General features: G+C 36.9%; 1 protein-coding gene across 9 annotated transcripts in view; it reads left to right on the forward strand.

Annotated features, from left to right (window-relative positions):
- The window catches only part of SLC16A7 (solute carrier family 16 member 7), a 176763-nt gene that overhangs the window by 3225 nt on the left and 150763 nt on the right, over positions 1–22775 (forward strand). Inside the window, exons 3-4 of one of the 9 annotated variants that reach the window (XM_050749604.1) lie at positions 6539–6580; positions 12419–12469. The exons of 6 other annotated variants lie outside the window; for them this stretch is intronic. The gene's annotated coding sequence lies outside the window, so the exon portion shown is untranslated. The remainder of the gene's footprint in view (positions 1–6538; positions 6581–12418; positions 12470–22775) is intronic. 2 more of the 9 variants (XM_050749607.1, XM_050749606.1) reach the window with 2 other exon arrangements.

Genomic DNA, 22775 nt, shown 5'->3' on the forward strand with positions numbered 1-22775 from the left:
CCACTATGTAATATAGCTTCTGCCTTGTGTGAAGCTAAATAAGAGCAAAGATCTTACCTGTTGTTTTCTCCATAGCCCAGTACAGTGTCTGGCATATCATGGTTCAGAACAACTGATTATAGAAAGAAGGAAAGAGGGAGGGAGGCCGAACTGGAGGGAAGTGGGGAGAGGAGGAAATAAAAATTAGCAAGCCAGGTGTCTCCTGCCTTCAACTCTGAATCTGGCAGGAAATCCAGCATGAACTCTGCCCTGAGAACAGAATTTTTGAGGCTCTTTTGAGGATTCCTTTTCCTTGTCTTGCATCTAATCATCTAGTTTATGATGCTCATTTGTACAAAATAGGAAAATACTCTCTTTGGTCTGACAGATTAGCAAAAGGTGCCCATGAAGTGCAAACATCAAAGAGTGACCTACTCAAGGTGGTCAGGAAAAAAGAAAAAAAGAAGATTAAAGAAAGAAAGAAAGAAATGAAAAGGGCAGACCGTAATGCAGGGGCACTGGATTTAAATTTTAGTTAAGCCACTGACTGGCTTTGTCTTATGCAATGTTGTGGTAGTACTTGTATGGTTGTTCTGAACACCAAAGAACATAACAAAGCTGTTTCCTACTGTATCTGATAAATGGAGTGGCATGCAGCAAAGAGTAATTACATTCTTTTATTGCTCTTTGTTCCTCTCCTCCCTCCAGCCCATCTCAAATAAAAAGTATCCTCCTGGTTTCCACATCTTGAAGCAATCTGTGTTCATCTGAACTACTTCGTAACTTGATCTAGGCTTCTCTTAGGCTGATTCTTACATTATTACCTTGAATTACAATTATTTGGGAAGGCATCCTATCTCTCTTCCTGGGCTACATGGTCCTTGAGAGTAGATGGTATATCTGATTCATCTGGGAACCCCCGTTTAGCTGGTACTTGGGACAGGATAGGGCAGAGGAGGTGCTCTGAAGTCCAACCTGTCTGGGTTTTGATCTTAGCTTTGCCACTTGCCAACAAAGACAAGTTGCTAAACCTCTTTAAGTCTCAGTTTCTTCATGTGTAAAAATAGAATAATAACCAATTTTATATGTTGGTTGTAAACATTGAATGAGATAATATCTGTGAAATAGCACTGTGCTGAGCACATGCATAGAAATAACTCAGTAACTAGTGTTAGATATTAAATATTTGACTTTACACGTTTTAGTTTGTCACGAGCATCACTGGCTTATTTTTAGTAGATTTTTGGAAACTCTGAAATGCCGAACTTGCCATTAGATGGCACAACAAAGTTGAATTGCATAATAAACTATTAAGTGGACTCCCTTTGAGAGGTCATCCTGGTTTGTCCCAGGCTTTCTCAAAACTGTTTGGATGAAAGTGATTAAGAAATACTTTGGGAAACAACTGCGCACTAGTTCTCAGTGAATAATGGATTTTTTTTTTTTAACTTGTGAAAAAGCTTCATTTTCTCAGTTGCTCCTTTAAATGGTGAATCCAGGGACCAAGTCTACCTCTATGAGAGATCCAGCTGTTTAAAATCATAATTTGAGAGACTAACTTAAAATTAACCATTGTTGAGAGGAATAAATAATACTTACCACATGTATTTGGTAATTAGTAAATAAGTAGAGGGTCTGCGCATTTAGATGTCAACTATAATCATTAAAAATATAGGAGAAAATTAAACAAATTGGAGTTGACTATAATAAAACTAGTCCAGCTGGAGCTGAACTAACTGGGACTTAGGTGCATCATGGACAATTTCAACATATTCACAAATATCAGTGTTGATAAATCAAGCAAATATTTTTAGAAATAATTTTTCGGACCTAATACTAAAACTCCTGCAAATGTTTACATTAATATTCATTGAAGTCTCAAAGGACCTCATGAAAATCCTATGGGACAATTGAACGACAGCTACAAGATACTGGCTTAAAGGTACTTCCATTAAAGGTTTTGTGCAGTTATGATAGTTCTACAAAAATGTCTATGTGGTTCAATTATAGAGTCTGGTGATTAGTTTTATATAATATTTGGCACTAAAATAGCAACTTTCAATAGAAAATATTTTGTGTAAGTGGTGAACACAAATGAAATGTTTGTTTGGATAAATAAAGATCTATATAAAATGTTGGTATATTGTAGAAAGAATTTTATTACAAGCATTTGCTGTTTCTCCACCTAGCACAATATGTATCATTATTAATTAGTCAATATCTCTAATCAGATTTTTATTGAAGCTAATATGTAAAAGAATTGTACTTTATACAAAGCAGCTGCCCTAGTATGTAATTAACTTGAAGAGCTGTGTCTTTTGTAACTAGATTAGATAAGAATACATGATAAAACTACAAAGCATGCATTTGATAAGTTTCAAAGGGATGTTACTATTTATCTCATTTTAAAAATGATTTTCAAAAATTCTAGGATTTGAAGTTCCATCAATTCTCAAATATATGAAAGGCAAATTCAGTGATAAATAGCAGTCGGTGACAGTATTTTTCAACAGGTGGGATTATTGGCATTTGGAGTGGGACACTTCTTCATTGTGTAGGACTGTCTCTTTCATTGCAGAGCATTGGGTGTCTGTGACCTTTCGTAGTAAATTTGGGCTGCGATAACAAACTATAGACTAGGTAGCTTATGAACAATGGAAATTTATTTCTCACAGTTCTAGAGGCTGGAAATCTGAGATCAGGGTGCTGGCGTGGTGCAGGTGTTGGTGAAGGCTTCTTGTGGGTTATAGACTGCTGATTTCTTATATCTTCACATGGTGGGATGAGAGTGAGAACTCTCTTTTATAAGGGTGCTAATCGCATTCATGAGAGTTCCATCCTCACGACCTACTTAACTCCCCAAATCCCCACATCTTAATACCACTCCTTTGGGGATTAGGATTTCAACATGAATTTTGGAGGCACACATTAGGTCCATAACAATTATCTATCTCTGTTTTCTGTAAGTCAGTGGCTTTCCCTTAGCCATTGTAACAGTCAAAAATGCTTGTCTACATTTTAAGATACCTGTGGTGGAATGGTGATCGATATGGTTGAAAACTATTGGCCAATAAGATCAAATTGAGATTGTTTAAAAAATTATGTGGGATCAGAGTACTTTCAAAGTACTCTCAAAATTATTTTGCCTTTCATTAAAGGATGAAAATAATACCCTTGTATTAAAATATTTTGTTTTGAAACAATGAGTTCTTTATTAGTAAGGCATAACAACTGTTAACTTTAATAATCAGAGCATCATTGACCTCCTAGACTCCAAATTATTTGCTTTGGACTGTCAATAAACTTTGGCAGTGTTATGCCTAATGCTTCTTGAACTTCTGTTTTGGCTTTCTTGTGTTGTTTATTTTGTTACTTCTCTCACTGCTTATTTACTGCTGCTTCTCCAGCTCGCCTTTCACCTCCTATTCAATATAAGTATGTGTTCCCCAGTTTCTGTTTTGGGCTTTTTTTTGTTGTTGCTGAGACAGAGTTTCGCAGCGACACCCAGATTGAATGCAGTGAGGTGAACTCAGCTCACTGCAGCTGCCACCTCCTGAGTTCAAGTGATTCTCCTGCCCCAGCCTCCTGAGTAGCTGGGACTACAGGTGCCCGCCACCACGCCTGGCTAATTTTTTGTATTTTTAGTAGAGATGGGGTTTCACCATTTGGCCAGGCTGGTCTCAAACTCCTGACATCAACTGATCTGCCTGCCTTGGCCCCTGACAGTGCTGGGATTATACACATGAGCCACTGAGCCTGGCCGGGCTTTTCTTTAGCCTGCATTCTGTTGATTGACAAAGCTCATCTGCTCTTGACCTCTGCTTTCACCTCAGTAGGAATAACTCCCAAGCCATTTGCTGCAGTCCTGACCTGCCCTCAACTTTTAGGCATTTCCAGACATTTCTAGATGTTTGCAGGACAGCTTCTCTTTACTGTGCCTTTGATACTTCCAGTATCCTGTGATCTCTTCCTTCCTTTTTGTCTTCTTTCTTTCTGCCGCCCTCATTCTTCATATTGCTCTCAGCAGTATTCTAACCTAGAAGCTTTTGAGACCGCCCTTTCTCTGGACTTGTGTACATCTGAAATAATTTTTTAAAATTATTTCCTTTTATTCTGTTGTTGCCAGAGGTTTCAGGTGCTTTTGACATACTACCTGCAGTCATGTAATAGTCTCTTAGTGGGTATTCCCACCTCTGGTCTCTCACCCTACCAGTTAATTCTGTACATGGTATCAGATACTCTCACTGAAGCACACCTCGGTTAACTAACACTCCCACCACCTAGGTCCAAGGACTGACATTTCAGTCCCTGCATGATGTAATTCCAAACAGCTGTTTCATGTTCATCTCCCACTACCATCATACTCAACTCAAATTGAACTGTCCCCATGCCTTGTCCATTCTCATTCTACTTCCTACTGCCAAATCTTTGGTCATACTGTTCTTTTATCTTGAAATGAATCTAACTTCCTAGTATTTCCGTTTCTAGCTCTAACCTCACCTTCTAAACTGAACTGAAACACCACATTCAAATTTTCCTCTGATGCCTCTGGATAGGTGGAATAATTTTCCTAAAATTTCAGGAACATTGTGTTTACAATGTCTTATTTGTTCTTAACATTCTATTATAGTTGATTTTATATAAGTATTCAGTTTCTGAATATTCTATAAAGTGGTAGATGTCGGGAATAATAATGTATTCATATTTACGTCATCTTTAGCATTTTGGTGGATTCTAGAGTTGCAAGAAACTTGGAAGACATCTGTTTCCACTTTTATGTATTGTTTTCATTATGTTCAATAAACCACCATCTATTAAGTGTACACACTGAGGAAGACTGTTCTTTTAAAGGCAGTCCTACTTGTGACTGAAATTTTCTTGCTTCTACCTAGAGTCTTTGTTCAGCTTCCTGGGGCCATGTGCAATGAATCCCTTTCCTGTTTGAATGACATACTACACCTATGTGGTGACAGTTCACATGTCTTTTGTTTTCTCTATCAATTTAACATATTCAGTTTTTCTTCCTGTTTTTTGTATGTGACCTGGTTAAGTTCTTTATTTAAGGCTGCTCTATCATGGATTGTTTCAAGTTTAGGAAAGTCCACAAATGCATAGAATACTTCAAGGATAACAGTGGTTTTCAATGTAAATATTGGAACTATTGTTCATGATGTAACTTGTCAATATCTCTTCAGGTGAAGTCAGAGTGGGAAATCAAGGTATACATAGAGATCTACCTCTGGGAGAATGCCATAGTTATCTCAGGGCTGAACTTTCCTGTCTGTGCCCACAGTTTAATAAATAAATAAATGAATAAACCACTGGAGGATGATAGGAAAGCTCACTTTAACTTTTGATTATAATTAGAAATTAGCCACTCAGTAAAATTATACTGTTTTATAGATTAATGCCCTAAGTAGTAAAACAACAAATATGTCTTTTGTGTATAATAAGTGAATTTAAAGACATTGGACCAAATAAGTGGCTATTAAGTAAAGTTATGAAGATAAGCTTTAAGTAAGAATAACTTACATTTGTTGAACATTTCTATATGTCAGGTATCATTTTAATACCTTACATGTTTTAATTAATTTAATCCTCAAAACCTTATGAGGAAACATTATGGTTATCCTTATTTTACAGATGGGCAGAGTAGAGAAAAAAGGTGATGTATTTTGCCCAAGGTTACACATCTTGTCATTGGAAGGGTCTGGATTTTAATCTGTTGAACACAATGTACCTTTTCAATAGTATTAATTTAAAGTATTTCATGCTGCAGTAAATTTTAAGATATTCTTGGGGGGAAAATTCTGATAATTTTTTTTTTCTTTTTTGAGATGGAGTCTTGCTCTGTCGCCCAGGCTGTAATGCAGTGGCCCGATCTCAGCTCACTGCAAGCTCCGCCTCCTGGGTTCATGCCATTCTCCTGCCTCAGCCTCCCGAGTAGCTGGGACTACAGGCGCCCACCACCACGACTGGCTAATTTTTGTTTCTGTATTTTTAGTAGAGAACGGGGTTTCACTGTGTTAGCCAGGATGGTATTGATCTCCTGCCTTTTGATCCTCCCGCCTTGGCCTCCCAAAGTGCTGGGATTACAGGCAAAGTCTGATAAATATTTTTTAAAATGGAGGCTAGTCAGGTATAACGAGTTTGGGTCTGTTACAACACAAAGTCAACAGGAATGATAAGGCTTCCTTACTATTTGAAGGAGTTACCTGGAACCAAGCTAGGAAGCTTAGAGAAAGTAACAACCTCTTATGGATTCAAGGAGGCTGGAGAACCAGTAGGGACCAAAGGAACAGTAAATCCAGGATGTCATTCCTGTAACTCAGTTTGCAAGGTTGTAGGGATAGAATGTGTGAGAGGTGGCAAGACTCCCATGGAAGCCCTGTGCTGTGGGTATCAGTGAGTGCATGAATAGAGTAGGGTCTGGAGAATTCTCATAGATGGGTATATATCAAATTCACAGTGAAGTGGGATTTTGAATAAAGCCTCTGACATATTTTAAGCCATAGAATGCAATACTTTAACAACTATTTATTCCCTTGCTGTGTTCTAGACACTATTTTGGATGTTAGAGAAATGGCTGTAAATAGAACAGGTAAGTCATTTTTAGTCTTGAGTTACCCAGATATCAAACATATCTCAAAGCAAGGTTAAGCAATTCATGTCCTTGAGCCAATTTTTTTTGTAGACCTCTCATGTCATCTTCTCTATGTAGTCAGTCTTATTTTGTAGTTATCTCTCTTTTCTCTTCTCCTTTTTTTCAATCTCAATGTCACATGTCAGATCAGAGACTTTGAAGACAGATAGATATACCTCAATGAAATTTCAGCTAAGCTATTTCTAAGCTGTTTGACCAAAATCAAGATATGTAACTTTTAGAGCCCAGTTTTCTCATTTTGGAAATAATAAAATTTATTTTATGAGTTGTTGGAGAAATAATGTAGGTAGCCAATAAATGATAATCATAATAATGTAATTTTTATCTCTACCTTTATTTTTGGCATTTATTGAGGCAGAACTTCTTTACTCCTGAGGCATCTGTTCTGTGCAGAAGTATTTATGAGTTATAATATTGGTACTCCCAGCATGACCCAAGTAGGAAGGTCAGAAAATAAACAAATATTAAAATAATGTGGATCTTTTCAAGATGGATAAAATTCTAGTTTCTGGCACATATATGAGGAGATTCAAGTGCTAATATTGATGCTGCAAAAATGTTTAAGTGGTGAAATTTTCACTTAGCTATAAAGTTAGTAATACCAGTTGGGAATACAACCTAAGGGAATTTTAAGATGGAAATTCCATTTAGACGTGTTAGCACACATAAGCACATTTGAAAACTACCGCAAAGAGCAAGACAATAATCATTCTGTTATAATGACTTAGAGATATTTGTTCCAATTAAAACATATGCCAACATAATTATTGATGTCATTTAAGTGTCTTCTGTGTGTTTTCTGTTTTATATATAGTATTTTGAATCCTCATATTGTCATGTAGGATAGATTATATTCATTTACAGGCAGGGAGAATAAGGACTCAGCAAGATGAGGCTGGCCATTCTAGCACCCCAAGAGTCAATGCCTCAGCCAGTGTTTCAGTACAGGTAAGATGCTAATGACAGCTAGATCTTGGCTCTCATACCTTACATAAATTCAAGTCAGTAAATAATTAAGCATTGCTATATGAAGTACTCTGCAAAAATACCTGGACAAATAAGTATAAGACATCTTTTCTGACTGTCATCCTCCAAAGGAGACTGAAATTTTAGAGAGATTGTGTGTGTGTGTGTGTGTGTGTGACTATATCTCTCTGTGTGTGTGTGTGTGTGTGTGTATATGTGTATATATATGATTTTAAGGCGATACTAAATATATATATGTATATATATGTGTGTGTGTATATATATGTGTGTGTGTGTGTGTATATATCCTCTTTATCCAATAGCATCCAGAAGTGGACTCTTACAATGAAAAACTTTTTGAACTAGAACATAGTTAGGAATGTACTTTCAGAAGTTTATATAAATGAATATCCCAATTTGTTCTATCATGTGACTTAATTCTTTTCTATTCAAAGCATTGTGCCATTTAAAAAATGTATACACACACACACACACACACACACACATTAAAGCCACAACCCAGAGTAGGATAAGTGTCAAAATTAATGATAGAGAACATGATTTTCTAGGACAGAGGTTGACAAAGTATAGCCCCTTGGGCCAAATCCAGACCACTGCCTGATTTGTTAAATAAAGTGTTTTTGGAATATATCCACACCTGTTTGTTTTCCTGTTTTTTGTGGCTGCCTTCCTGCTGCCGGGAAAAGTTGATTAGTTGTGACTTAGCCTGCAAAACCTAACATTTTTACTATCTGGCATTTTAGAGAAAAAAAAAATATTTATTGAATCCTGCTCTAGAATTTCAGAAGATACTTTGCTTTCTGATGGAGGAATCAAAGAAGGCATTAATGAAACAAGTGAAATTTATTTTGGAGGTGAGAGATGGGTAGTCTTTAGTTAAGAGAGGAGCTTGTCATAGTAAGTGCCACAGAACTCAAAATCAAAAGTACACTGATAGATAAGTCTGCTGAAGAATAAGGATCATATTATTGTATATAATTTATATAATGCTATAACCATTTGTCTATGAATTTTTTTTGTAAGTATCTGGAACACTGATTCTTAAACTTGATGAAACATTTGAATCAACTAATTAACTACTTAAAAGTTATATTTTACTCAATAATCTGTAAGGCTAAAATATAATCCATGTGGAAAGTCACTGATCTATGTCTCTATTTTCGTAACATGAAGGAATGCTGGATATAACACTAATATTTTTTTCTAATCACTATTTATAATAAATACTAGATACTGAGCATACAACTAAGTACCAACAGTGTCCCCAGAGCTTTTCATGCCTTATCTCATTAAAAACTTGCAGTAGCCAAATGAGGTAGATGTTATTATTTCCATTTTTGTAACAGAGAATACTAGGAAACAGATGTATCAAGTAATTGACATAAGTCTACAAAACTAGTAAGTAGATCCTCTTTATCCAGTAGCATCCAGAAATGGACTCTTAAAATGAAAACCTTTTTGAGCTAGAACATAGTTAGGAATGTACTTTTAGAAGTTTATATAAATGAATATCCCAATTTGTTCTATCATGTGGCTTAATTCTTTTCTATTCAAAGCATTGTGCCATTTTTTAAAAAGTTGAGTTAGCTCTTAGTACAAATGGCTCTGCAAATTTTTATTGAATATACTGATTTTTTATGGAACTATAACGTTCTGCATCCTCTCTGTTTCTTTGTCACTTTCTGTCCACAACTCTTTTTCTCTTTACCTTGCTGCTTAACATTCAGTCATTTGTAATTTTCTCCTTTTCCTGTAGTATCAGTTCATAATATTCATATAGGTCCTCATTATCCATTACCTGTTGCACAGTGTCTTTGATGTAGCAGTAAAGTGCTTGAAAGCATTTTCATAAAGTAGTGACAGCTTCCAGAAGAAAAAGAAAGAATCAATGCAACTTCCTACCAGCTTCTTGTTCTGAACTGAAAAAGGGGCAGAAACTGCAGAATTGTTGAATATCACTAATGGATATGACAAACTAATAAGTAGATAGGAAAAGGTGAATGATTCAGAGGAAGCCACAGATAATCGAAGAAAATGTAAGTCTGTATTCCCTGTAGGCCACATTAGCTAGCATTTGTGTGAAAGTAACCTGGCCTCTTGTGCCATGGGGAGAGCATTAATTGAACACAGTAATATCCTGGTACAGGAGGATTTATAGACATCAGATCTAAGGCTCATATACAATTATTTCCTTTTTACCATTAAATTTCTAAGTAATATATGCTGTTAATTTAAGAAAAAATACTTGTATGAGGAAATGTGTATTTTTATTTGTTTTCATTTTATTTTCGTTAACAACACAAATTTGTTACTCTACCTCATTAAGATACCTGAATCCGTTTTCTACATTTATTTTCAAATGTTCCAAATAAAGGTGAGGAAGAAACATTTCCAAAACAGTTTCACCAACAAATAATTTAAATGCCTAGAAACCTAATTATGACTGTTCATTGGGATACTTAAGCATTTGTGATCAAAATTATTATGTATATTTGCTCAGTTACTTTAAGTGTGAATATTATATAGGGGCCAAGGGAAATTTCCCCTTTACCCTCCAAAGGTTTCCTGAAATATCAGTTCACAAAAGACAGATTAGTGGAGACAAGGCATGCAATTTATTATCATGCCCAGGGAAGAATCACCGAGTGAGTGCCCAGTATCCCAATGTAGTACAGATGCTTATATAACCTACTTCCTAGGGGAACGGAAGATGGCAAAGGATGGATGATTTTAGGGAGATACTAAATGATTTTTAGGGGAATTCAATAGACTTGAAGAACATACAGTGTCCTGGGACAAAGGCCATTTGTACCAAAGAACCTTGTCAGGACAAAAATCTGTCCTGTCCTTTTGTCATTGACAAAAATCTGTCCTGCTTTATTGACAGACTTCAGTCTTCCTTTCTGCGATATGAGTTCAGTTAATGAAAACTCAGGGAAGGGACCAGTGGTAATTGTTTTATTCTTTGGCATATTTGGACTTTAGGCAGGTAAGCGACTTAGAGAACAACTTCATTCTGTGCTTTGGGAGACATAGAAGATTGAGAGATGTGGGTAAGGGGGCATAGATAGATAGGGGGTTGGAGGGTTGAGGATGGTGGAGGGTGGAGAAGGTGAGAGAGACCTTGTGGCTCCTTCTGAATGTCAAAGTGCCATATTTAGGGTGTTGGTTTCTGAGCCAATTTTGTAACATTTCTATCCAACTTTTAAAAATCTATGAGCTATTTTAAATTGTTTTACATTTTATTAGTCCTTTTATTCTATTAGCTCTTGTCTTGAAGCAGCAATACTTAATGCTTGCTCAGTTATGCATTCAGATAACCACTTGTGGTCTGTAAAACCTAAATTTAAATATATGATTTTTTTGTACTCTCTTGGTGTCTGAAGGATTTGCAAAAGGGTTTATACACTCAGATTTTTGGAATGAGAAAGGAGAAAGTGAAGGCAGGTAACAAACTGGGTGCTAAGTGTGTGCCAAACATATAGTTATGCAGTTTTTACAGCATCACCTCATGCAATCCTGAATCATTCCCTGACAACCTCAGCATCTCTATTACCTGGGCATTGCTGTCTCCAATTTAGGATGGCTCTGGCTGGTTAGGAAACAAAGGTTTATTTCCAAAATCCGTATTTTCCCTTATATTACATGTTTTCTTCCCAGGTAGAGGGAGTCCTCCCTCTTTGCAAACACAGTTTATAGAAGAGGGAAATTACAGGGCAGCAAGAGAAATATTTAGGATTCTGTTCTTTTAAAATGTGGTAGCTAAAAATAAAAATCATCATATTTTTAAATGTCAGAATTACACCTGGAAGTCTTTTTCAAGAAACAAAAGGCAAACTTAAAAGAACAAGAGGCTGGGCACGGTGGCTCACGCCTGTAACTGTAATCCCAGCACTTTGGGAGGCCGAGACGGGCGGATCACGAGGTCAGGAGATCGAGACCATCCTGGCTGACACTGTGAAACCCCGTCTCTACTAAAAATACAAAAAATTAGCTGGGGAAGGTGGCGGGCGCCTGTAGTCCCAGCTACTGTGGAGGCTGAGGCAGGAGAATGGCGTGAACCCGGGGGGCGGAGCTTGCAGTGAGCTGAGATCCGGCCACTGCACTCCAGCCTGGGCGACAGAGTGACTCCGTGTCAAGAAAAAAAAAAAAAAAAAAAAAAAAAAGGAGAGAAATGTTGGCAATACTTTACTTTGTGAGTCTTCCACATATACAATTCCTCTTTCAAAAGTGTTAACCTTATAAATTTTATGTTGGGATTGATGCTAGTATCAAGAAAGCAAGTAGACACAGATAATGTTATTGATTTGGATTTGAATATTGTTTTCTTCTTTTTTGAGTACTTGATTATGCTTTATTAAACAGGTGTATTCAGTTCCAATTATTCTTTAATGAGAATGACTACTAAACAAACCTTAATAATTTGTTCATTAGAATACCAGAACTTCATTATAATTTGAAATTCAATGTAAGAGTTCATCTTAAACCTATTCCAGAAGATTTAGGAAGTCCTTCATTATAAACAGTTTAGCTCTTAACTGTAGCCCTCTGATAGGAAACATAAAGGTAGTGCTGTAATGCTGTTCCAGCTTACATGTTTAAAAACGTGTTTCTTTAATAGTAATACACTGTCCTGAAATACATAATTGAGATAATATATGTTTCTAACTGTGAGGCAGTTGAGTTGAATGACAGTATGTCTTGTTTATGTTTTGTGTTAGGTTGGGCTGCTATAATAAAACACCAGAGACTGAGTGTCTTATAAACAACAGAATTTTTTTTTCACAGCTCTGGAGGCTGACAAGTCCAAGATCAGGCTGGTGGCAGATGCAGTGTCTGGTGAGGGCCTGCTTTCTGATTCACAGATAGCAGTGTTATACCTGTGTACTACATAGCAGAAGTGGTGAGAGAGCTCTCTTAGGTCTCATTTATAAGGTCACTAATTCCATTCATGAGGGATCTACCCTTAGGACCCAATCATCTCCTCTATTAGTCTGTTCTCATGCTGCTATAAGGACATATATGAGACTGGATAATTTATAAAGGAAAGATGTTTAATTGGCTCACAGTTCTGCATGACTGGAGAGGACTCAGGAAACTTAACAGTCATGGTAGAAGGGGAAGCAAACATGTCCTTCTTCACATGGCAGCAGGAGAGAGAAATGAGTGCCGAGCAAAGGGGGAAGCCTGTTATACAATCATCAGACCTTGTGAGAACTTGCTCACTATCATGAGAACAGCATGAGGGTAACTGCCTCATGATTTAATTATTTGTCACTAGGTCCTTAACATGACGTGGGAATTCTAGGAACTACAGTTCAAGAGAAGATTTGGGTGGGGACACAGACAAACCATATCATTCTGCCTCTGGCCCATCTCAAAACTTATGTCCTCACATTTTGTAACACAATCATGCCCTTATAACAGTCCCCCAAAGTGTTAAGTCATTCCAGCATTAACTCAAAAGTCCAAGTCCAAAGTTTCATCTGAGACAAGGCAATCCTTTCTGCCTATGAACCTGTAAAATCAAAAGCAAGTTGGTTACTTTCTATTAATAGATACCATAGGGGTAAACACACCCATTCCAAATGGGAGAAATGGACTAAAACAGAGGGGTTATGGGCCCCATGCAAGTCTGAAATCCAATAGGGAAGTCATTTAACCTTAAGTTCCAAAATGATCTCCTTTGATTCCATGTCTTGCATAGAGGTCATGCTGATGCAAAGCATAAGCACACACAGCCTCGGGCAGCTCCACACCTGTGGCTTTGCAGGATACCGCTCCTGTCACAACTGCTTTCACCGGCTGGCATTAAGTGACTGCAGTTTTTCCAGGCACGTGGTGCAAGCTGTCAGTGAATCTACAATTCTAGGGTCTGGAGGATGGTGGCCCTCTCCTCACAGCTCCAGAAGACAGTGCCAAGTGGGGACTCTGTGTGGAGGTTCCATCCCCACATTTCCCTTCCTCACTGTCCTAAGCAGAGCTTTTCCATGAGGGCCTTGCCTCTGAAGCAAACTTCTGCCTCGACATCTAGGCATTTCCATACATCCTCTGAAATCTAGGCAGAGGTTCTCAAACTTCAATTCTTGACTTCTGTGCAGTCACAGGTGCAACACCACGTGTAAGTTGCCAAGGATTGGGGCTTGCCCTATCTAAAGCAATGGCTTTGTCTCTAACTTGACCCCTTTAAGCCATGGCTGGAGCTGAAGCAACTGACACGCAGGGTAATATGTTCCAAGGCTGCATAGAGCAGAAGCCCCTGGGCCCAGACCACAGGACCATTTTTCCCTCCTGGACCTTCGTATCTGTAATAGGAGGGGCTGCCATGAAAGTCTGTGACATGCCCTGGAGACATTTTCCCCGTTGTCTTGGTGATTAACATTTGGCTTCTTGTTACTTATGCAAATTTCTACAGCCTGCCTGAATTTCTCCCCAGAAAATGGGATTTTCTTTTCTATCACATCATCAGGCTGCAAATTTTCCAAACTTTTATGCTCTGCTTCCTCTTGAATGCTTTGCTGCTTAGACATTTCTTCCACCAGACAACCCTAAATCATCTCTCAAGTTCAAACTTCCACAGATCTTTAGGGCAGGGGCAAAATGCTACCAGTCTCTTGGCATAACAAGAGTGACCTTTACTCCAGTTCCCAACAAGTTCCTCATCTCCGTCTGAGACCACCTCAGCCCAGACTTCATTGTACATATTACTATCAGCATTTTGGTCAAGCCTTAGGAGGTTCCAAACTTTCCCACATCTCCCTGTCTTCTTTTGAGCCCTCCAAACTGTTCCAACCTCTGCCTATTACCCAGTTTGAAAGTCGCTTCCACAGTTTCAGATATCTTTACAGCAGCACCCCACTCCTGGTACCAATTTACTGTATTAATTTCTGCTGCTATAAGGACATTTTCCAGACTGGGTAATTTATAAAGGAAAGAGGTTTAATTGACTAACAGTTCCTCACAGCTGCGAGGCCACAGGAAACTTACAATTATGGTGGAAGGGGAAGCATACACATCCTTCTTCACATGATGACAGGAAGAAGTGCTGAGCAAAAGGGGGAAATGCCCCTTATAAAACCATCAGGTCTTATGAGAACTCACTATCATGAGAACAGCATGAGGGAAACCACCCCCATGATTAAATTCCACCCTCCAAGTCCCTTCTATGACATGTGGGGATTATGGTAACTACAATTCAAGATGAGATTTGGGTGGGGACACAACCAAATTATATCACCTCCCAAGGCTCCATCTCCAAATACCATCACGTTAGGAGTTAGGTTACAACATATTAGTTTTGGGGACTTATATATTCAGTGTACAGCAAAGTTTTGTAGTGTCTAATAGTATTACAGTATGAGTGGAACTTTATAGTTGACAAGATAATCTGATCCATGCATTGGGAACTAAAATATCTCTTCCTTGACTCTGAAAAGATACACAATCAAGGAGGTGTGGGAACACTATCAGGTAGAAGATACATACTACCCACTCAGTGGTATTTTATAGGAGAGAGATGATGGGGAAGAAAAGGAAATACTTCATTGTTAATAGAGAACTTTTATGGTTTGGTCAAGAGCATGGAACATCTGTGTTTTAGACAATCAATATTTAAGTTGTAATTTACCAAAGCTAAGAGTCTATGACCAACAATTCAAACAAAAAGTTATGTAAATGAAGTATTTCTGTATGAATATGGTTTCTTTCATAAAAGCAGAACTAGAGATACAAGATGATGAAGAACATGCTAAGATTATGAACAGTAATACTGTTAAAACCCTTACTGAATGAAACAAATATGATCTACAAATGGCAGGTCCATTCTGGTCCTGATGCAGCATGTGCTCCCAGATGGTCTGTTGGAGTGAGAGCCTTTTTTTTTTTTTTTTTTTTTTTGACAGTCTCACTCTATCATCCAAGCTGGAGTGCAGTGGTGCGATCTTGACTCACTGCAGCCTCTGCCTCCTGGGTTCAAGCTATTCATGTGCCTCAGCCTCCTGAGTAACTGCAACTATACATGCTACAAATTTTTGTATTTTTAGCAGAGATGGGGTTTCGCCATGTTGGCCAGGCTGGTCTCTAACTCCTGACCTCAGATGATCCACCTGCCTCAGCCACCCAAACTGCTGGGATTACAGGCATGAGCCACTGTGCCTGGCCAAGAAACGTTTTTACATGCACTATATTGGCTCCAGAAAACGACCATCTCTTGTAATCAAATCATTAATGATTTCAAATGAAGTGTTTTGTATGTGTTCTTTATGCTATTAAAGTCATCAGAATAATATAATACGGTTGAAGTGTCATGATTCTTTATTTCATTACATAATCCAACTTTATTTTGAGAAATTATATATTCTTTGCCTGTACAGCTGCTGTAATTTGAATGTGTCTTTTTCAAAATCTACATGTTGACGCTTAATGGCCGTTGTGATAGCATTATGAGGCAGAGCCAGTAAGAGGTGATTAGTTTGTGAGGGTTCCTGCCTTATGAATAGGAGTCAGGCCCTTATATAAAAGAGGACCCAGCAGGGCACGGTGGCTCAAGCCTGTAATCCCAGCACTTTGGGAGGCCTAGGAGGGTGGATCACGAGGTCAGGAGATCGAGACCATCCTGGGTAACATGATTAGACCCCGTCTCTACTAAAAATTAAAAAAAAAAAAAAAATTAGCCAGGCGTGGTGGTGGGCACCTGCAGTCCCAGCTACTTGGGAGGCTGAGGCAGGAGAATCACTTGAGCCCATGAGGCGGAGCTTGCAGTGAGCCGAGATCTCACCACTGCACTCCAGCCTGGGCCACATAGTGAGACTTCGTATTAAATAAATAAATAAATGAATAAATAAATAAATAAATAAAAGAGGCTTCATGCGGCGTTTGGGCCTCTTGCGCTTCTGTCTTCAGCCATTTGAGGATGCAGTGTTTCCTTTCTGTAGGACACAGCAACGAAGCACCATCTTGGAAGGAGAGACAGGGCCTCTCACCAGATTCTAAACTTGCCTGTGCCTTGATCTTGGACTTCCCAGCCTCCATAAATATAGGAAATAAATTTGCATTCTTTATAAATTACTCATTCTGTGTTACTGTTTTTATAGCAGCACAAACAGACTAGGAGAACAGGTCTCTCCTTTTCACATCCATGAGAAGTCTCTCAAATTCCTAGAAATCTGAAAGTGAAAATAAAATAAAATAAAACCACATATCATTCACCAATTTTTCAGCATAATTTTATTTCAGTTATGGCAGTGATTACTATTAAAAACTTGCTCTTACTTCATTTGACATTGACTTTTACCTTTTGATTTTTTACATTTTCTTGTAAGAGGAATTTTCAATAAGATTTAAAAGAGGCATATGGAGAGGACTATGTGTCAAGACTGGCAGACACTCAGATGCTGAGTGTTTCCTGCATCTGTGAAACTATCACACTGTATAGCAACACACCTGCATCAGTAATAATACCAGCAAAGTTACCAGGCGTTCTTCCCTTTGGTGACTGTTCATGCTCTTGGAGTATTATGGATATTGTTGCCATTGCCTCAGAAATCTGCTCTGGGACTGTTGCTGAGAACAGTGTCCTAAACAGCATAAAGATGCTTGTGTAGCTGACAGTGTTTTCTGGACATCACTTTACTCATGAGAGATGCAAATTTATCCTTGCAAACTCCAAAGTGCCAGGAAATCCGAAAGAGAGTCTGCTGGAACCTGTTTGCTACCTATCTTGCACCCTGGCCTGGTTCCTGCTCCATGACTTGACTCTGTGGGATCTTGGCATTAACTCTGGCCAGGACCAGGTGACTGTTCCCTGTAATGCCCTTCAATTTCACTGGAAGGGGAAACTACAGATAATAGTCATGGGAACCTAACAGTTCCCAGAAGCCAGCCTGACAAAGAAAAACATAAAGGACACACAAACAGCATGATGCCTGAGGTAACTGGCTTGCTTTACCACCCTGGGCCTGTAACCTTTAGGTATAAATACATAGAGTAGGGATATTATTGTACAGCATTTTGCTTGGCATATAACAGAAAAATTGAAGGCATTTATTAAAGTATTTACTGAAGGTGGGAAGCACCCTGATAGTACTTAAATAACATCATTTTGTTGAAATTTTTTCTTTTACTTCTTACCCAAGCATTTTGTCATTTACTTTGAGCAAAAGTAAAGAGAATTAAACAATGATAACAATTAAAAAATCATCTGTCATGCAATATTTTGGGTAGACCATTAAACATGCCTAAATTTGCACTTACTCTCTGTAGGTTCTTACATTTTTCTGCATTTATTTTAAATTTGATAAATATTTTAGCTTTTTTAATAAAAAAAATTAGATTTTTTTTAAATACAAAAAATTATGTGCAGTTGATTTTTAGGTTATGTTATTTACCTTCACTTGTGCAAAAATAGGCCCATCACTTTAGGACTTTGCTTGACTCAATTTCTTAGTTATTCAAGTGTCTCAAGTCAGGTGTTTGTGAAGGTAAAAATAACGAATGTTCAACAGAATGACACAAGAAGACTGGGTAACTTTTATTCTGGAAAAAAGTATAGGGCATGGAAATTAAACAAATTTTATTTCCAGAGTGAGACTAGTATATGAGGAGAACTATGATACATGTAATTTATTTTCACGTTTTCCCAACATTCATTATTTAAAAGGTTACTAGAACTTATTTCTACTATGGCAGTTAATCGCATATTTTTTAGCATCATTACCCAGTTAAAAATCATATTCTGCCTGAGAATTTACTTACGTGAAGTTCTATAGGTTTTGTTATATGTTATAGCGTAAATACATTATTTGGATAGGTGGCTGGCTAACAGTATTACATAATTAATCTAGATTTTTCCAGTGAATAATATTTTGAGTTAATATTGTGGTGTATGAACAAAATCACTTCTGTATTTGTTAGCCTCATTTCTCTGCAAAATAGGGAATAAAAAATTTAATCTGCCTGTATTCCTACTCTATTCTGTGAGCCTTTAGTTATGTGAATATATCACCTAAATTAGAGTACATTTGTAAAAATTACAAAGGCAAAATGATTTCTTCTTATTAAATACATGCACCTTTCTCATCCATTTGATTAATGTACTCATAAAATCCTACTTGATATTGGACAGGCACTAGGCTCTAATCTATAGTCTATATTCAGACAATTGATAGGTTTAGAAATTTTCAAGCTTATTTGATTATTGATGCTGTTTTTATGGAAGATTTTAGGACATTGGTATTTTATGGAAGGCTATTTAGGAAACATTGCCTTAAGGAAAGACCTTTGTCTTTATAGAAAAACTAGAATTTTGAAAATATTATTTATAATGCCTTGTACATACCTGAAGAGTACTTAAATTTGGATTTCATTTTCACAGTTCTAAACATGTGACCTGATCTTAGGTGATTTACAATGCGTATCAAAGTAGGCTCTGTGCTTGTTTTCATAATAAAAATCACAAATATCAGAATCATATGGTTTATTCAAATTTTAATATGTATGTAATAATAGCAAAATAATAACTTGAAATTATTGAGGTCCGAATTAATTGTTGAGACCTAAAGTCTGGCCTAATCGACTCAAATAATTTAAATTGAACATCCTTAGGCAGTAAATGTGAAATCACTATTGTTGCTTTATTATTGATAGAATCACTCTATCTTCCCAAACTTTGGAGTTTTAATAATTAGAAAAAGCATTTTACTGACATCTTGATTTTCCTTATTTCTGTGCATTGCCATATCATAGAGGCAATTTAAAATTTTGGACTCGTTTCCTGGTACAAGCTTTTAATTACTGAAATATAGCTATATTTTACTATTGTTAACTAACTGTGACTCAGTTTTTTGTATCTTTGAGTTTTTTTTCCCTCATTGGAGCAAAGACATTTAGATTATATTGCAGGAATAGTGAATATTGAAATCATTTCCTGATATCTTTATCCCAAATTATCTTTCTTTTTATAGCCATAGTATTATAGCTTATATTGCTACATTGCTTATCAGTACCATTTATGTGCTTATCAGGTACACAACTCAGCATCCCTAAATCATTTTTCTCACCTCATTCTAAAGTGTTATCCCACATACCATGTAGTCAAACATTTGTTAAACCACATGACTAGCATAAATTGCTATACTATTATAAATGTAATACTTTTTCTATCTATGTTTCCATATAATCTCATTTCATTCTTTCTACCATAAGAGACCTGTGAAATTACAAATAACGTTTTATTCAATAATGGGGCAAAAAAGATGAGTAACAGTCACCTATATTCAAGAAGCACAAGAGTAAGTTTCCTAAATTTTGGCTAATGTTTGCCAATCTACTGAAATAGCTGGAATTTTCCTTCCACAGTTTTTGCACTCCCCACTGTAATTAAAATACATATTATGGGAAACTAATTCTTATAGAATGCTCCCTTCCAAGTCCAAAATACATCATAATTTGTAGTCTTAATTGTTCATTAATCATACTCTTAAGGTGTGTGATCTTCCCTTTCCAATAGTTATTCTGGTAATAAAGTACATAGATACTATGATCAAGAACTTTCAAAGAGAAATGGTATCACTAGCACTATCATCTCCTCCTCCCTGACTGCAAATCATTTTTTTTTTCTGAATTTTGTGGAAATCACCTATTTTCCGTAAAATTTTGGCATAATAAATGATATATTTGATATTAGAAATTATGTTTTACTTGGCAATTGACTGCGTTTTCTATGTAAAGTTTAATACCGATATAATTTTGTGATTTTTCTGCTCCTCTATTTTCCCATTTGCAACACTTGATTATAAAGAAAATTTCCATGGCTCTGTTTTATTTCTCAGCTACTTTAATAGCCCTAAATGTTAAATGTATCTAATGTGAACATTTAACCTTTTAGAGTGACTTCACACTTTAACATGAACATTTTACCAAATAGTTTTTACTCGAATGGACATTTAGCCTTTACCTAATCTGATTTACAAGACATACCCTATTCCTTTTTGGATTTGTAGGATTCAGACAAAGGGAAATTTACATTCCTGATTTGCATTCAAGACTTCATTTCAATTTAATATCATGCATTGTATTACACAATCTCTGTGTAAAATTGAATCGTGCAATCAAAGAATCTTAGAGGTTATTTAGCTCATTATTTTACCCAGTGAATTAATCTTACTGAATCCATGAAATGTGATTATCCAGTTTCAATTAAAAGGTTTGCAGGCATACAGTGACCTCACCACCTTACAAGCAGAACATTTTTCCTCAGCCGGCTTCATTTGTTCATAATGTTATTTTAATATTATCTTGAGAGGTAGAATACATATAATTTGAGTGCTTTGTGTTATTTACATGTTTTTAAATCTACAAATTAGAAACATTCACACCAGAAAGGCAGGTCTTTGACTTCCTGCTGTCAGATTTTAAGAGAATCTGCTCCTACCCACAGATCAGGTGAAGATAGCCATGTGTACCTCACATGACACGGACTGAGTATGCCAGAGGTTATGGGCACTACAGTTGTGAGATACTGTTAACTCTGAGCTGGTAACTCTTTTGACCTGTGCAAATGGAATAAATTGCTGGGCAAGGAGAAGAATGGAGCGTATGTTCCAAATAAGCAATTATTGTAATGATTTACATTGATTACTGTTCCAGGCACTATCTTAAACACTTTACATGTGTCACCTTGTTTAATCCATACACATGAGATAGGGACCATTATTACTTCAGTTTTTACAGAAAACAATCCAAGCACTAAGGCTTTAAGTGACTCACTAAAATTCACAAAATTAGTAAATAATAGAGATGATGTTTGAGACTAGACACTCTAACCCCAGATTCCACACTTTAGCACTTAGGTGATGCTAATAGCAACTGAATTGTTCCTTACAGAGACAGAGAGGGCAGCTGCCTGACAACACTCTGCAGCTGAGTTCTATGTTGATACTGTCTTTGTTTTCTCCTCTTTTTCTTAAAAACTACATTGTATGGATTTTGCTTTTTGCAACCATTGGTCCCTGCCTATGAAAAAGGTTTGGATATTCATGTTATTCTGTTTTGCCATAGTAAAGAACTCTGAGTATTATAGATTCATTGTTGAGATTCTAGATACAAAGCAAAACTGATTGACTTGGCAATTATCTACTGCTTCATATAAAAACACTTTCCTCTGAAAAAAAAAATTACAGTGAGGTATGTTTACAAAAGAGGAAGACAGCACAAAATGGTCCACATTAGAATTAATTTTAAGGAAGTAGATATCAACTAATTGACCTTGCCTGTGTGTTCAGGGTATGCTTTTGCCCTGTGGTATGTGGAAGTCATAGTATTTATTTTTGCATTTCTGTCAGCCTGGCAAGTTGATGACTAAGGCCTTTCTAATCATTCCTGTTCTTGGTTTTGTGAAAAGAATAGTGTCTGTGCTTTCACCCTCGTGACAGCAGGATAGCATAGATATTGTGTGTCTACACTGGAAGCAACAGAAAATAGGAAATTGGCAGCAGAAATGATTGAGAGCCTGTGTAGCAGAGGAGGAAGTAGAAGGCAAGCATTTGTGAGGAAGAGAAATGAAATGTATGAAAAGAACATGGCTCAAAAGGGAAGCATATAGGAGTATTAATCAGAAACCAATAAAATTAGGCACAAAAGTTCACCCCCTCCAAACTGGGAGAAATATTTATAGTTTTTTTTTAATCACAGCATTACTTTAAAAACTTATCCTTCACACCAGTGTCCAAGATTATGGCCTTCTTTTTTCCTTAACTATGCAAAGTTGGCACATCTGTTGTATTTTCAAGCCCAAATTCAATCTTTTTTGATGCAGAATATATAATTAAACAGCCTCAGCCTAAGATCTGAGCAACTAGTGAAGCTAACCTGGAATGGAGTGCCCTATTAGTGACCACTGGAGGTTTTCGTTTTTAGCAGTGTTTTTAAATAACAAGTCTGAGGCAAGACTTGGTGCACTATGGTTTATCCATGGGTCTCCACTATTGTTCTCTAAAGTCTAGACCACTATTTTTATTGGTAAGTTATAGGCCTGCATTCATGACCTTGAATTTCATGTTCCTCTGTTATTAGGGTTAACTCATGGCTGCTCTTCACACTGATTGATTGTAGAAATCTGTCTCCCAATCCTTGTGAGTATTGTAGCACT

The sequence above is a fragment of the Macaca thibetana genome, chromosome 11 (assembly GCF_024542745.1).
Source record: "Macaca thibetana thibetana isolate TM-01 chromosome 11, ASM2454274v1, whole genome shotgun sequence".
Taxonomy (NCBI): domain Eukaryota; kingdom Metazoa; phylum Chordata; class Mammalia; order Primates; family Cercopithecidae; genus Macaca; species Macaca thibetana.